Below are 14,862 nucleotides of genomic sequence, written 5' to 3' on the forward strand. Positions count from 1 at the left end.
TTTCCGGGCCCTCAGAATACAAAGACTGGGCTAGCCATTTAATTAAGGTGTACGAACGAATTAATGCAGTCATTTTTCTCCTTGATTTAAAGGTTTACGCAGCCACGCACTGCCTCCATTTAACTCCTAATGCACGAAAAAAAAGTAACTAAAAACCAATCCGCCACCGGGTGGATTTGAACCACCAACCTTTCGGTTAACAGCCGAACGCGCTAACCGATTGCGCCACGGAGGCCACCACAACACATTCCAAATATTTTTATTTTTTTAATCCAACAAATCTCGATCAAACAATAAAACACATTTCAAAATACGATACAAACACATTCCAAAATAGATTAACATAATTTCCTACCATCTTGCAGAGTGAAGTAAAAAAACACAAAAAAATGCAGATGAACCTTACGGTTCTTTAAAAATATTCTATTTTCTAGTTTCACAATTTTTAGTAAATGCTTTTCATATAAAAATATAAAAGTTATTAAAAAGCCAATTAAAAGCCAGTTTATTTAACAAATCTCGATCGGTTTGTTTACTATTAAGGGTTAACAGGCACAGATATTTGTCTTGATTTGCTGAACTTCAGGAAGCATTCAAATTCTTTTTTTCAAAGGATTCTATCTAAACTTCAAGATTGAAAATTTTTTTGGAAATAATTTTGGACCAAGATCAGATAGAATGACAGAAATTTAATAAAAAAAATAATAATAAATAAATCAATAGAGTGAAGTATAGGACCATTTAAGTTCGATGAAATTCTAGGTGTTTCGAAATCAGTATTAATTTCATATTGTGAAAATAAGTATCTTTTTTAATTTATTTTCTGTATACTATTTCCGGGCCCTCAGAATACAAAGACTGGGCTAGCCATTTAATTAAGGTGTACGAACGAATTAATGCAGTCATTTTTCTCCTTGATTTAAAGGTTTACGCAGCCACGCACTGCCTCCATTTAACTCCTAATGCACGAAAAAAAAGTAACTAAAAACCAATCCGCCACCGGGTGGATTTGAACCACCAACCTTTCGGTTAACAGCCGAACGCGCTAACCGATTGCGCCACGGAGGCCACCACAACACATTCCAAATATTTTTACGTTTTTTATTCCAACAAATCTCGATCAAACAATAAAACACATTTCAAAATACGATACAAACACATTCCAAAATAGATTAACATAATTTCCTACCATCTTGCAGAGTGAAGTAAAAAAACACAAAAAAATGCAGATGAACCTTACGGTTCCTTAAAAATATTCTATTTTCTAGTTTCACAATTTTTAGTAAATGCTTTTCATTTAAAAATATAAAAGTTATTAAAAGGCCAATTCAAAGCCAGTTTATTTAACAAATCTCGATCGGTTTGTTTACTATTAAGGGTTAACAGGCACAGATATTTGTCTTGATGTGCTGAACTTCAGGAAGCATTCAAATTCTTTTTTTCAAAGGATTCTATCTAAACTTCAAGATTGAAAATTTTTTTGGAAATAATTTTGGACTAAGATCAGATAGAATGACAGAAATTTAATAAAAAAAATAATAATAAATAAATCAATAGAGTGAAGTATAGGACCATTTAAGTTCGATGAAATTCTAGGTGTTTCGAAATCAGTATTAATTTCATATTGTGAAAATAAGTATTTTTTTTAATTTATTTTCTGTATACTATTTCCGGGCCCTCAGAATACAAAGACTGGGCTAGCCATTTAATTAAGGTGTACGAAGGAATTAATGCAGTCATTTTTCTCCTTGATTTAAAGGTTTACGCAGCCACGCACTGCCTCCATTTAACTCCTAATGCACGAAAAAAAAGTAACTAAAAAGAAATCCGCCACCGGGTGGATTTGAACCACCAACCTTTCGGTTAACAGCCGAACGCGCTAACCGATTGCGCCACGGAGGCGACCACAACACATTCCAAATATTTTTATTTTTTTAATCCAACAAATCTCGATGAAACAATAAAACACATTTCAAAATACGATACCAACACATTCCAAAATAGATTAACATAATTTCCTACCATCTTGCAGAGTGAAGTAAAAAAACACAAAAAAATGCAGATGAACCTTACGGTTCTTTAAAAATATTCTATTTTCTAGTTTCACAATTTTTAGTAAATGCTTTTCATATAAAAATATAAAAGTTATTAAAAAGCCAATTAAAAGCCAGTTTATTTAACAAATCTCGATCGGTTTGTTTACTATTAAGGGTTAACAGGCACAGATATTTGTCTTGATTTGCTGAACTTCAGGAAGCATTCAAATTCTTTTTTTTAAACGATTCTATCTAAACTTCAAGATTGAAAATTTTTTTGGAAATAATTTTGGACTAAGATCAGATAGAATGACAGAAATTTAATAAAAAAAATAATAATAAATAAATCAATAGAGTGAAGTATAGGACCATTTAAGTTCGATGAAATTCTAGGTGTTTCGAAATCAGTATTAATTTCATATTGTGAAAATAAGTATCTTTTTTAATTTATTTTCTGTATACTATTTCCGGGCCCTCAGAATACAAAGACTGGGCTAGCCATTTAATTAAGGTGTACGAAGGAATTAATGCAGTCATTTTTCTCCTTGATTTAAAGGTTTACGCAGCCACGCACTGCCTCCATTTAACTCCTAATGCACGAAAAAAAAGTAACTAAAAAGAAATCTGCCACCGGGTGGATTTGAACCACCAACCTTTCAGTTAACAGCCGAACGCGCTAACCGATTGCGCCACGGAGGCGACCACAACACATTCCAAATATTCTTATTTTTTTAATCCAACAAATCTCGATGAAACAATAAAACACATTTCAAAATACGATACCAACACATTCCAAAATAGATTAACATAGAGTGAAATAGGACCATTTAAGTTCGATGAAATTCTAGGTGTTTCGAAATCAGTATTAATTTCATATTGTGAAAATAAGTATCTTTTTTAATTTATTTTCTGTATACTATTTCCGGGCCCTCAGAATACAAAGACTGGGCTAGCCATTTAATTAAGGTGTACGAAGGAATTAATGCAGTCATTTTTCTCCTTGATTTAAAGGTTTACGCAGCCACGCACTGCCTCCATTTAACTCCTAATGCACGAAAAAAAAGTAACTAAAAAGAAATCCGCCACCGGGTGGATTTGAACCACCAACCTTTCAGTTAACAGCCGAACGCGCTAACCGATTGCGCCACGGAGGCGACCACAACACATTCCAAATATTTTTATTTTTTTAATCCAACAAATCTCGATGAAACAATAAAACACATTTCAAAATACGATACCAACACATTCCAAAATAGATTAACATAGAGTGAAATAGGACCATTTAAGTTCGATGAAATTCTAGGTGTGGTACGAAATCAGTATTAATTTCATATTGTGAAAATAAGTATCTTTTTTAATTTATTTTCTGTATACTATTTCCGGGCCCTCAGAATACAAAGACTGGGCTAGCCATTTAATTAAGGTGTACGAAGGAATTAATGCAGTCATTTTTCTCCTTGATTTAAAGGTTTACGCAGCCACGCACTGCCTCCATTTAACTCCTAATGCACGAAAAAAAAGTAACTAAAAAGAAATCCGCCACCGGGTGGATTTGAACCACCAACCTTTCGGTTAACAGCCGAACGCGCTAACCGATTGCGCCACGGAGGCGACCACAACACATTCCAAATATTTTTATTTTTTTAATCCAACAAATCTCGATGAAACAATAAAACACATTTCAAAATACGATACCAACACATTCCAAAATAGATTAACATAATTTCCTACCATCTTGCAGAGTGAAGTAAAAAAACACAAACAAACCGTAAGGAACCTTACGGTTCCTTAAATATATCCTATTTTCTAGTTTCACAATTTTTAGTAAATGCTTTTCATATAAAAATATAAAAGTTATTAAAAAGCCAATTCAAAGCCAGTTTATTTAACAAATCTCGATCGGTTTGTTTACTATTAAGGGTTAACAGGCACAGATATTTGTCTTGATTTGCTGAACTTCAGGAAGCATTCAAATTCTTTTTTTCAAAGGATTCTATCTAAACTTCAAGATTGAAAATTTTTTTGGAAATAATTTTGGACCAAGATCAGATAGAATGACAGAAATTTAATAAAAAAAATAATAATAAATAAATCAATAGAGTGAAGTATAGGACCATTTAAGTTCGATGAAATTCTAGGTGTTTCGAAATCAGTATTAATTTCATATTGTGAAAATAAGTATCTTTTTTAATTTATTTTCTGTATACTATTTCCGGGCCCTCAGAATACAAAGACTGGGCTAACCATTTAATTAAGGTGTACGAAGGAATTAATGCAGTCATTTTTCTCCTTGATTTAAAGGTTTACGCAGCCACGCACTGCCTCCATTTAACTCCTAATGCACGAAAAAAACAGTAACTAAAAACCAATCCGCCACCGGGTGGATTTGAACCACCAACCTTTCGGTTAACAGCCAAAAGCGCTAACCGATTGCGCCACGGAGGCCACCACAACACATTCCAAATATTTTTACGTTTTTTATTCCAACAAATCTCGATCAAACAATAAAACACATTTCAAAATACGATATAAACACATTCCAAAATAGATTAACATAATTTCCTACCATCTTGCAGAGTGAAGTAAAAAAACACAAAAAAATGCAGATGAACCTTACGGTTCCTTAAAAATATTCTATTTTCTAGTTTCACAATTTTTAGTAAATGCTTTTCATATAAAAATATAAAAGTTATTAAAAAGCCAATTCAAAGCCAGTTTATTTAACAAATCTCGATCGGTTTGTTTACTATTAAGGGTTAACAGGCACAGATATTTGTCTTGATTTGCTGAACTTCAGGAAGCATTCAAATTCTTTTTTTCAAAGGATTCTATCTAAACTTCAAGATTGAAAATTTTTTTGGAAATAATTTTGGACCAAGATCAGATAGAATGACAGAAATTTAATAAAAAAAATAATAATAAATAAATCAATAGAGTGAAGTATAGGACCATTTAAGTTCGATGAAATTCTAGGTGTTTCGAAATCAGTATTAATTTCATATTGTGAAAATAAGTATCTTTTTTAATTTATTTTCTGTATACTATTTCCGGGCCCTCAGAATACAAAGACTGGGCTAGCCATTTAATTAAGGTGTACGAACGAATTAATGCAGTCATTTTTCTCCTTGATTTAAAGGTTTACGCAGCCACGCACTGCCTCCATTTAACTCCTAATGCACGAAAAAAAAGTAACTAAAAACCAATCCGCCACCGGGTGGATTTGAACCACCAACCTTTCGGTTAACAGCCGAACGCGCTAACCGATTGCGCCACGGAGGCCACCACAACACATTCCAAATATTTTTACGTTTTTTATTCCAACAAATCTCGATCAAACAATAAAACACATTTCAAAATACGATACAAACACATTCCAAAATAGATTAACATAATTTCCTACCATCTTGCAGAGTGAAGTAAAAAAACACAAAAAAATGCAGATGAACCTTACGGTTCCTTAAAAATATTCTATTTTCTAGTTTCACAATTTTTAGTAAATGCTTTTGATATAAAAATATAAAAGTTATTAAAAAGCCAATTCAAAGCCAGTTTATTTAACAAATCTCGATCGGTTTGTTTACTATTAAGGGTTAACAGGCACAGATATTTGTCTTGATTTGCTGAACTTGAGGAAGCATTCAAATTCTTTTTTTCAAAGGATTCTATCTAAACTTCAAGATTGAAAATTTTTTTGGAAATAATTTTGGACCAAGATCAGATAGAATGACAGAAATTTAATAAAAAAAATAATAATAAATAAATCAATAGAGTGAAGTATAGGACCATTTAAGTTCGATGAAATTCTAGGTGTTTCGAAATCAGTATTAATTTCATATTGTGAAAATAAGTATCTTTTTTAATTTATTTTCTGTATACTATTTCCGGGCCCTCAGAATACAAAGACTGGGCTAGCCATTTAATTAAGGTGTACGAACGAATTAATGCAGTCATTTTTCTCCTTGATTTAAAGGTTTACGCAGCCACGCACTGCCTCCATTTAACTCCTAATGCACGAAAAAAAAGTAACTAAAAACCAATCCGCCAGCGGGTGGATTTGAACCACCAACCTTTCGGTTAACAGCCGAACGCGCTAACCGATTGCGCCACGGAGGCCACCACAACACATTCCAAATATTTTTACGTTTTTTATTCCAACAAATCTCGATCAAACAATAAAACACATTTCAAAATACGATACAAACACATTCCAAAATAGATTAACATAATTTCCTACCATCTTGCAGAGTGAAGTAAAAAAACACAAAAAAATGCAGATGAACCTTACGGTTCTTTAAAAATATTCTATTTTCTAGTTTCACAATTTTTAGTAAATGCTTTTCATATAAAAATATAAAAGTTATTAAAAAGCCAATTAAAAGCCAGTTTATTTAACAAATCTCGATCGGTTTGTTTACTATTAAGGGTTAACAGGCACAGATATTTGTCTTGATTTGCTGAACTTCAGGAAGCATTCAAATTCTTTTTTTTAAACGATTCTATCTAAACTTCAAGATTGAAAATTTTTTTGGAAATAATTTTGGACTAAGATCAGATAGAATGACAGAAATTTAATAAAAAAAATAATAATAAATAAATCAATAGAGTGAAGTATAGGACCATTTAAGTTCGATGAAATTCTAGGTGTTTCGAAATCAGTATTAATTTCATATTGTGAAAATAAGTATCTTTTTTAATTTATTTTCTGTATACTATTTCCGGGCCCTCAGAATACAAAGACTGGGCTAGCCATTTAATTAAGGTGTACGAAGGAATTAATGCAGTCATTTTTCTCCTTGATTTAAAGGTTTACGCAGCCACGCACTGCCTCCATTTAACTCCTAATGCACGAAAAAAAAGTAACTAAAAAGAAATCTGCCACCGGGTGGATTTGAACCACCAACCTTTCAGTTAACAGCCGAACGCGCTAACCGATTGCGCCACGGAGGCGACCACAACACATTCCAAATATTCTTATTTTTTTAATCCAACAAATCTCGATGAAACAATAAAACACATTTCAAAATACGATACCAACACATTCCAAAATAGATTAACATAGAGTGAAATAGGACCATTTAAGTTCGATGAAATTCTAGGTGTTTCGAAATCAGTATTAATTTCATATTGTGAAAATAAGTATCTTTTTTAATTTATTTTCTGTATACTATTTCCGGGCCCTCAGAATACAAAGACTGGGCTAGCCATTTAATTAAGGTGTACGAAGGAATTAATGCAGTCATTTTTCTCCTTGATTTAAAGGTTTACGCAGCCACGCACTGCCTCCATTTAACTCCTAATGCACGAAAAAAAAGTAACTAAAAAGAAATCCGCCACCGGGTGGATTTGAACCACCAACCTTTCAGTAAACAGCCGAACGCGCTAACCGATTGCGCCACGGAGGCGACCACAACACATTCCAAATATTTTTATTTTTTTAATCCAACAAATCTCGATGAAACAATAAAACACATTTCAAAATACGATACCAACACATTCCAAAATAGATTAACATAGAGTGAAATAGGACCATTTAAGTTCGATGAAATTCTAGGTGTTTCGAAATCAGTATTAATTTCATATTGTGAAAATAAGTATCTTTTTTAATTTATTTTCTGTATACTATTTCCGGGCCCTCAGAATACAAAGACTGGGCTAGCCATTTAATTAAGGTGTACGAACGAATTAATGCAGTCATTTTTCTCCTTGATTTAAAGGTTTACGCAGCCACGCACTGCCTCCATTTAACTCCTAATGCACGAAAAAAAAGTAACTAAAAACCAATCCGCCACCGGGTGGATTTGAACCACCAACCTTTCGGTTAACAGCCGAACGCGCTAACCGATTGCGCCACGGAGGCCACCACAACACATTCCAAATATTTTTACGTTTTTTATTCCAACAAATCTCGATCAAACAATAAAACACATTTCAAAATACGATACAAACACATTCCAAAATAGATTAACATAATTTCCTACCATCTTGCAGAGTGAAGTAAAAAAACACAAAAAAATGCAGATGAACCTTACGGTTCTTTAAAAATATTCTATTTTCTAGTTTCACAATTTTTAGTAAATGCTTTTCATATAAAAATATAAAAGTTATTAAAAAGCCAATTAAAAGCCAGGTTATTTAACAAATCTCGATCGGTTTGTTTACTATTAAGGGTTAACAGGCACAGATATTTGTCTTGATTTGCTGAACTTCAGGAAGCATTCAAATTCTTTTTTTTAAACGATTCTATCTAAACTTCAAGATTGAAAATTTTTTTGGAAATAATTTTGGACTAAGATCAGATAGAATGACAGAAATTTAATAAAAAAAATAATAATAAATAAATCAATAGAGTGAAGTATAGGACCATTTAAGTTCGATGAAATTCTAGGTGTTTCGAAATCAGTATTAATTTCATATTGTGAAAATAAGTATCTTTTTTAATTTATTTTCTGTATACTATTTCCGGGCCCTCAGAATACAAAGACTGGGCTAGCCATTTAATTAAGGTGTACGAAGGAATTAATGCAGTCATTTTTCTCCTTGATTTAAAGGTTTACGCAGCCACGCACTGCCTCCATTTAACTCCTAATGCACGAAAAAAAAGTAACTAAAAAGAAATCCGCCACCGGGTGGATTTGAACCACCAACCTTTCAGTAAACAGCCGAACGCGCTAACCGATTGCGCCACGGAGGCGACCACAACACATTCCAAATATTCTTATTTTTTTAATCCAACAAATCTCGATGAAACAATAAAACACATTTCAAAATACGATACCAACACATTCCAAAATAGATTAACATAGAGTGAAATAGGACCATTTAAGTTCGATGAAATTCTAGGTGTTTCGAAATCAGTATTAATTTCATATTGTGAAAATAAGTATCTTTTTTAATTTATTTTCTGTATACTATTTCCGGGCCCTCAGAATACAAAGACTGGGCTAGCCATTTAATTAAGGTGTACGAAGGAATTAATGCAGTCATTTTTCTCCTTGATTTAAAGGTTTACGCAGCCACGCACTGCCTCCATTTAACTCCTAATGCACGAAAAAAAAGTAACTAAAAAGAAATCCGCCACCGGGTGGATTTGAACCACCAACCTTTCAGTTAACAGCCGAACGCGCTATCCGATAGCGCCACGGAGGCGACCACAACACATTCCAAATATTTTTATTTTTTTAATCCAACAAATCTCGATGAAACAATAAAACACATTTCAAAATACGATACCAACACATTCCAAATTAGATTAACATAGAGTGAAATAGGACCATTTAAGTTCGATGAAATTCTAGGTGTTTCGAAATCAGTATTAATTTCATATTGTGAAAATAAGTATCTTTTTTAATTTATTTTCTGTATACTATTTCCAGGCCCTCAGAATACAAAGACTGGGCTAGCCATTTAATTAAGGTGTACGAAGGAATTAATGCAGTCATTTTTCTCCTTGATTTAAAGGTTTACGCAGCCACGCACTGCCTCCATTTAACTCCTAATGCACGAAAAAAAAGTAACTAAAAAGAAATCCGCCACCGGGTGGATTTGAACCACCAACCTTTCGGTTAACAGCCGAACGCGCTAACCGATTGCGCCACGGAGGCGACCACAACACATTCCAAATATTTTTATTTTTTTAATCCAACAAATCTCGATGAAACAATAAAACACATTTCAAAATACGATACCAACACATTCCAAAATAGATTAACATAATTTCCTACCATCTTGCAGAGTGAAGTAAAAAAACACAAAAAAATGCAGATGAACCTTACGGTTCCTTAAAAATATTCTATTTTCTAGTTTCACAATTTTTAGTAAATGCTTTTCATATAAAAATATAAAAGTTATTAAAAAGCCAATTCAAAGCCAGTTTATTTAACAAATCTCGATCGGTTTGTTTACTATTAAGGGTTAACAGGCACAGATATTTGTCTTGATTTGCTGAACTTGAGGAAGCATTCAAATTCTTTTTTTCAAAGGATTCTATCTAAACTTCAAGATTGAAAATTTTTTTGGAAATAATTTTGGACCAAGATCAGATAGAATGACAGAAATTTAATAAAAAAAATAATAATAAATAAATCAATAGAGTGAAGTATAGGACCATTTAAGTTCGATGAAATTCTAGGTGTTTCGAAATCAGTATTAATTTCATATTGTGAAAATAAGTATCTTTTTTAATTTATTTTCTGTATACTATTTCCGGGCCCTCAGAATACAAAGACTGGGCTAGCCATTTAATTAAGGTGTACGAACGAATTAATGCAGTCATTTTTCTCCTTGATTTAAAGGTTTACGCAGCCACGCACTGCCTCCATTTAACTCCTAATGCACGAAAAAAAAGTAACTAAAAACCAATCCGCCACCGGGTGGATTTGAACCACCAACCTTTCGGTTAACAGCCGAACGCGCTAACCGATTGCGCCACGGAGGCCACCACAACACATTCCAAATATTTTTACGTTTTTTATTCCAACAAATCTCGATCAAACAATAAAACACATTTCAAAATACGATACAAACACATTCCAAAATAGATTAACATAATTTCCTACCATCTTGCAGAGTGAAGTAAAAAAACACAAAAAAATGCAGATGAACCTTACGGTTCTTTAAAAATATTCTATTTTCTAGTTTCACAATTTTTAGTAAATGCTTTTCATATAAAAATATAAAAGTTATTAAAAAGCCAATTAAAAGCCAGTTTATTTAACAAATCTCGATCGGTTTGTTTACTATTAAGGGTTAACAGGCACAGATATTTGTCTTGATTTGCTGAACTTCAGGAAGCATTCAAATTCTTTTTTTCAAAGGATTCTATCTAAACTTCAAGATTGAAAATTTTTTTGGAAATAATTTTGGACCAAGATCATATAGAATGACAGAAATTTAATAAAAAAAATAATAATAAATAAATCAATAGAGTGAAGTATAGGACCATTTAAGTTCGATGAAATTCTAGGTGTTTCGAAATCAGTATTAATTTCATATTGTGAAAATAAGTATCTTTTTTAATTTATTTTCTGTATACTATTTCCGGGCACTCAGAATACAAAGACTGGGCTAGCCATTTAATTAAGGTGTACGAACGAATTAATGCAGTCATTTTTCTCCTTGATTTAAAGGTTTACGCAGCCACGCACTGCCTCCATTTAACTCCTAATGCACGAAAAAAAAGTAACTAAAAACCAATCCGCCACCGGGTGGATTTGAACCACCAACCTTTCGGTTAACAGCCGAACGCGCTAACCGATTGCGCCACGGAGGCCACCACAACACATTCCAAATATTTTTACGTTTTTTATTCCAACAAATCTCGATCAAACAATAAAACACATTTCAAAATACGATACAAACACATTCCAAAATAGATTAACATAATTTCCTACCATCTTGCAGAGTGAAGTAAAAAAACACAAAAAAATGCAGATGAACCTTACGGTTCCTTAAAAATATTCTATTTTCTAGTTTCACAATTTTTAGTAAATGCTTTTCATTTAAAAATATAAAAGTTATTAAAAAGCCAATTCAAAGCCAGTTTATTTAACAAATCTCGATCGGTTTGTTTACTATTAAGGGTTAACAGGCACAGATATTTGTCTTGATTTGCTGAACTTCAGGAAGCATTCAAATTCTTTTTTTCAAAGGATTCTATCTAAACTTCAAGATTGAAAATTTTTTTGGAAATAATTTTGGACCAAGATCATATAGAATGACAGAAATTTAATAAAAAAAATAATAATAAATAAATCAATAGAGTGAAGTATAGGACCATTTAAGTTCGATGAAATTCTAGGTGTTTCGAAATCAGTATTAATTTCATATTGTGAAAATAAGTATCTTTTTTAATTTATTTTCTGTATACTATTTCCGGGCCCTCAGAATACAAAGACTGGGCTAGCCATTTAATTAAGGTGTACGAACGAATTAATGCAGTCATTTTTCTCCTTGATTTAAAGGTTTACGCAGCCACGCACTGCCTCCATTTAACTCCTAATGCACGAAAAAAAAGTAACTAAAAACCAATCCGCCACCGGGTGGATTTGAACCACCAAGCTTTCGGTTAACAGCCGAACGCGCTAACCGATTGCGCCACGGAGGCCACCACAACACATTCCAAATATTTTTACGTTTTTTATTCCAACAAATCTCGATCAAACAATAAAACACATTTCAAAATACGATACAAACACATTCCAAAATAGATTAACATAATTTCCTACCATCTTGCAGAGTGAAGTAAAAAAACACAAAAAAATGCAGATGAACCTTACGGTTCCTTAAAAATATTCTATTTTCTAGTTTCACAATTTTTAGTAAATGCTTTTCATTTAAAAATATAAAAGTTATTAAAAAGCCAATTCAAAGCCAGTTTATTTAACAAATCTCGATCGGTTTGTTTACTATTAAGGGTTAACAGGCACAGATATTTGTCTTGATTTGCTGAACTTCAGGAGGCATTCAAATTCTTTTTTTCAAAGGATTCTATCTAAACTTCAAGATTGAAAATTTTTTTGGAAATAATTTTGGACTAAGATCAGATAGAATGACAGAAATTTAATAAAAAAAATAATAATAAATAAATCAATAGAGTGAAGTATAGGACCATTTAAGTTCGATGAAATTCTAGGTGTTTCGAAATCAGTATTAATTTCATATTGTGAAAATAAGTATTTTTTTTAATTTATTTTCTGTATACTATTTCCGGGCCCTCAGAATACAAAGACTGGGCTAGCCATTTAATTAAGGTGTACGAAGGAATTAATGCAGTCATTTTTCTCCTTGATTTAAAGGTTTACGCAGCCACGCACTGCCTCCATTTAACTCCTAATGCACGAAAAAAAAGTAACTAAAAAGAAATCCGCCACCGGGTGGATTTGAACCACCAACCTTTCGGTTAACAGCCGAACGCGCTAACCGATTGCGCCACGGAGGCCACCACAACACATTCCAAATATTTTTATTTTTTTTATCCAACAAATCTCGATGAAACAATAAAACACATTTCAAAATACGATACAAACACATTCCAAAATAGATTAACATAATTTCCTACCATCTTGCAGAGTGAAGTAAAAAAAACACAAAAAAATGCAGATGAACCTTACGGTTCCTTAAAAATATTCTATTTTCTAGTTTCACAATTTTTAGTAAATGCTTTTCATTTAAAAATATAAAAGTTATTAAAAGGCCAATTCAAAGCCAGTTTATTTAACAAATCTCGATCGGTTTGTTTACTATTAAGGGTTAACAGGCACAGATATTTGTCTTGATTTGCTGAACTTCAGGAAGCATTCAAATTCTTTTTTTCAAAGGATTCTATCTAAACTTCAAGATTGAAAATTTTTTTGGAAATAATTTTGGACCAAGATCAGATAGAATGACAGAAATTTAATAAAAAAAATAATAATAAATAAATCAATAGAGTGAAGTATAGGACCATTTAAGTTCGATGAAATTCTAGGTGTTTCATAATCAGTATTAATTTCATATTGTGAAAATAAGTATCTTTTTTAATTTATTTTCTGTATACTATTTCCGGGCCCTCAGAATACAAAGACTGGGCTAGCCATTTAATTAAGGTGTACGAACGAATTAATGCAGTCATTTTTCTCCTTGATTTAAAGGTTTACGCAGCCACGCACTGCCTCCATTTAACTCCTAATGCACGAAAAAAACAGTAACTAAAAACCAATCCACCACCGGGTGGATTTGAACCAACAACCTTTCGGTTAACAGCAAAAAGCGCTAACCGATTGCGCCACGGAGGCCACCATAACACATTCCAAATATTTTTACGTTTTTTATTCCAACAAATCTCGATCAAACAATAAAACACATTTCAAAATACGATATAAACACATTCCAAAATAGATTAACATAATTTCCTACCATCTTGCAGAGTGAAGTAAAAAAACACAAAAAAATGCAGATGAACCTTACGGTTCCTTAAAAATATTCTATTTTCTAGTTTCACAATTTTTAGTAAATGCTTTTCATATAAAAATATAAAAGTTATTAAAAAGCCAATTCAAAGCCAGTTTATTTAACAAATCTCGATCGGTTTGTTTACTATTAAGGGTTAACAGGCACAGATATTTGTCTTGATTTGCTGAACTTGAGGAAGCATTCAAATTCTTTTTTTCAAAGGATTCTATCTAAACTTCAAGATTGAAAATTTTTTTGGAAATAATTTTGGACCAAGATCAGATAGAATGACAGAAATTTAATAAAAAAAATAATAATAAATAAATCAATAGAGTGAAGTATAGGACCATTTAAGTTCGATGAAATTCTAGGTGTTTCGAAATCAGTATTAATTTCATATTGTGAAAATAAGTATCTTTTTTAATTTATTTTCTGTATACTATTTCCGGGCCCTCAGAATACAAAGACTGGGCTAGCCATTTAATTAAGGTGTACGAACGAATTAATGCAGTCATTTTTCTCCTTGATTTAAAGGTTTACGCAGCCACGCACTGCCTCCATTTAACTCCTAATGCACGAAAAAAAAGTAACTAAAAACCAATCCGCCACCGGGTGGATTTGAACCACCAACCTTTCGGTTAACAGCCGAACGCGCTAACCGATTGCGCCACGGAGGCCACCACAACACATTCCAAATATTTTTACGTTTTTTATTCCAACAAATCTCGATCAAACAATAAAACACATTTCAAAATACGATACAAACACATTCCAAAATAGATTAACATAATTTCCTACCATCTTGCAGAGTGAAGTAAAAAAACACAAAAAAATGCAGATGAACCTTACGGTTCTTTAAAAATATTCTATTTTCTAGTTTCACAATTTTTAGTAAATG

General features: G+C 32.4%; 1 protein-coding gene and 5 non-coding genes across 6 annotated transcripts in view; 1 reads left to right on the top strand and 5 right to left on the bottom strand.

Moving 5' to 3' along the window:
* The window catches only part of LOC150091612 (photoreceptor-specific nuclear receptor-like), a 196,000-nt gene that overhangs the window by 67,481 nt on the left and 113,657 nt on the right, over positions 1-14,862 (top strand). The gene's annotated exons all lie outside the window — the stretch shown is intronic.
* Positions 162-235, bottom strand: TRNAN-GUU (transfer RNA asparagine (anticodon GUU)). The gene has a single exon. It is a non-coding gene; the product is annotated as a tRNA-Asn (tRNA).
* Positions 995-1,068, bottom strand: TRNAN-GUU (transfer RNA asparagine (anticodon GUU)). Its single transcript has one exon. It is a non-coding gene; the product is annotated as a tRNA-Asn (tRNA).
* TRNAN-GUU (transfer RNA asparagine (anticodon GUU)) lies at positions 1,829-1,902 on the bottom strand. Its single transcript has one exon. It is a non-coding gene; the product is annotated as a tRNA-Asn (tRNA).
* Positions 3,574-3,647, bottom strand: TRNAN-GUU (transfer RNA asparagine (anticodon GUU)). Its single transcript has one exon. It is a non-coding gene; the product is annotated as a tRNA-Asn (tRNA).
* Positions 5,242-5,315, bottom strand: TRNAN-GUU (transfer RNA asparagine (anticodon GUU)). Its single transcript has one exon. It is a non-coding gene; the product is annotated as a tRNA-Asn (tRNA).

Source organism: Mastigoproctus giganteus, chromosome 1 (genome assembly GCF_048544385.1).
Source record: "Mastigoproctus giganteus isolate SK-2022 chromosome 1, ASM4854438v1, whole genome shotgun sequence".
Lineage (NCBI taxonomy): Eukaryota > Metazoa > Arthropoda > Arachnida > Uropygi > Thelyphonidae > Mastigoproctus > Mastigoproctus giganteus.